This window comes from Muscardinus avellanarius, assembly GCF_963383645.1.
Source record: "Muscardinus avellanarius genome assembly, chromosome: 1".
In the NCBI taxonomy this organism is placed as follows: Eukaryota; Metazoa; Chordata; class Mammalia; order Rodentia; family Gliridae; genus Muscardinus; species Muscardinus avellanarius.
Window position 1 is genome coordinate 157,790,832 of NC_137786.1, and position 2,781 is coordinate 157,793,612.

At 49.6% G+C, this 2,781-nt stretch overlaps 1 pseudogene across 1 annotated transcript; it reads left to right on the top strand.

Moving 5' to 3' along the window:
* Positions 1 to 1,159: 1,159 nt before the first annotated feature.
* LOC308258410 (cellular tumor antigen p53-like) lies at positions 1,160 to 2,271 on the top strand (annotated as a pseudogene). The gene has a single exon. The product of its transcript is annotated as a cellular tumor antigen p53-like (transcript).
* Positions 2,272 to 2,781: the final 510 nt, after the last annotated feature.

Genomic DNA, 2,781 nt, shown 5'->3' on the forward strand with positions numbered 1-2,781 from the left:
GAAAATTGGTAATGGTATAAAAGTTTAACTTGAACAACAAGCTTAACTACTCATATATGCACACCCACACACATCTATATATCCTTCAACAACCACACAGTAATCAGAAAATGCTTTTCAATAAATATATAACACTTATGAAAGTTTACTACAGTTGTACAAAATAAGTATTAATTATAATTCCATGGAATCAATGTATTGAACACAATCTTGACCACAGTGAGTTAAAAATGAAAGTCATCACTATCAACAGAGAACTCACAAATTGCCACATTTCTAAATATCTACTCATCTTTATATGCTCCACTCAGTCAGTAAAGACAAAACAAATAAAATTACACAAAAGAAAGTAAAAGTTAAACTGGGCGTGATGGTGCATGCTTGTAATCTCAGAATCTGGGATTTGGGAGGCTGAGTTGGGGGGGGGGGTAGCAGTTAGCTTGTAGCCTCAGCTACTTAGTGAGGCCCTCTGCAACTCACTGATACCCTGTTTAAGGAATAAAAAATAGAGCTGTGTGCAATTCAGAGGTAGAATGCCCCTAGGTTCAATCGCCAGTCCTACAAAAAATAAAAATCAATAAAAATAAAAGTAAAGTTAAAAATAACCAGGGTGTTTAAAAAGAACAAAGGAAAGCCGGCGTGGTGGCGCACGCTTGTAATCCCCACGCTTGGGAGGCGGAGACAGGAGGATCACGCTTGTTCGGAGCCGGCCTCGCTGGCTAAAGAAACTCCGTTTCCAAATTAAAAAAAAAAAAAAATAGGTCTGGGAGTGTAGCCCAGAGGTAGAAGGGCTTCCAGGAAACCCAGTACCACCACCACACACACACACACAAAAAAAAGAACAAAGGAAAATAAACATGTAAAAAATAGAGATGATTAATAAAACTGAAATCTAAGCCCCGCATGGGGCACAGGCCTGTAATCCTCTGTTCTTTGGAGGCTGACACAGGAGGATTACAGGATCTCAGGTCAGCCTCAGCAACTTAGTGAGACCCTGTTTTAAAATAAAAAATAAGAAAAAAGTCCAGAGCCACCGTCCTGGGCGCAGGTAGCCGCTGGGCTCTGGGAGCACCCGTCGTCTGAGCTCGGTGGGTGCATCCCTGGACACTGACACGCTCCTCTGAGGACCCGAAGCCACAGTGCCTTCCTGGGCGTCGCCATGGAGGAGCTGCCGTCGGAGCTCAGCATCGAGCCTCCGCTGAGTCAAGAGACGTTTTCAGACTTATGGAATTTACTTCCTCAAAACTACCTCCTGTCCACCTCGATGTCCCCTTCCGTGGAAGATCTGCTGTCCTCAGATGACTGGTTCAGAGGAAACTCAGGTGAAGACGCCCAGATGCCAGCGGCTTCTGAGCCAGTGGCCTCCGCGCGCCCACCGCCTCCTGGCCCTTATCGTCATCGGTCCCTTCCCCAAAGAACTACCCTGGCGACTACGGTTTCCATCTGGGTTTCCTGCATTCGGGGAAGCCAAGTCCGTCACTTGCAAGTCCCCCCTGCCCTCAACAAGTTGTTCTGCCAGCTGGCAAAGACCTGCCCCGTGCAGCTGTGGGTCGACTCAATCCCCTCGCCCGGCCACCCGGGTCCGCGCCATGGCCATCTACAAGAAGTCGCAACACATGACAGAGGTTGTGAGGCGTTGTCCCCACCACGAACGCGGCTCTGACAGCGATGGCCTGGCCCCGCCTCAGCATCTTATCTGCGTGGAAGGGAATTTGCGTGCAGAGTATTTGGACGACAGAACCACTTTCCGACACAGCGTGGTGGTGCCCTATGAGCCGCCCGAGGCCGGCTCTGACTGCACCGCCGTCCACTACAACTACATGAGTAACAGCTCCTGCATGGGGGCATGAACCGGAGGCCCATCCTCACCAGCATCACACTGGAGGACTCCAGTGGTAACCTGCTGGGATGTTACAGCTCTGAGGTGCGTGTTTGTGCCTGTCCTGGGAGAGACCGGCGCACAGAGGAAGAAAATTTCCGCAAAACGAGGAACACTTTCACTGAGCCACCACCAGGGAGCAAGAAACGAGCACTGCCTACTGACACCAGTTCCTCTCCTCAGCCAAAAAAACCCCAAAGGATGAAGAGTATTTCACTCTTAAGATCCATGGGCGTGAACGCTACGAAATGTAGCTGAATGAGGCCTTGGAATTCAAAGATGCCCAGACTGAAAAGGAGTCAGCGGAGAGCAGGGCACACTACAGCTGCCTGAAGTCCAAGAAGGGCAAGTCTACCTCTCAGTGTTCAAGAGAGGGGCCTGATTCTGACTGACGTCCTGGACCTCCAGTCCCTCCCCCCACCCCTACTCGCATTTTGGAACTCAGGGGCTTTTGAACCCTGCCTGGTATGATGTCCGGGAGATCCACTCAAGAAGTGGACCTGTGCTCATGTTTGTGGGAAAGTGGTGGTAGCCAGCATGTACCAGCCTAGCTGTTAATGTTTAGACCTTGCCAAGTGTTTGGAAGAGGGAAGAAAATGTTCTCTGTAAGGGTTGGAGCTCACCACTAATCCATCCACTGGGCCGGAAGCCCAGTTCTCCAACCATACCCAACCAGGAAAACTCTCAAGACGTTTGATTTCCCCTAACTTCAATACCCACATCTGTGAAATGCCGATCTTCGTACCTACCTCACCGGGTTTGTTGTGAGGGTTCATGAAATTAATGTATGTCTGGCCTCGATCCACATTTTATGAAATGGTGACTGGGACTTGACGCCCTGTGACTATTGGTTCCTGCCCTGATTGGGGATTGGGTTGGTCGTTTACAAGATGGGGCGGCTG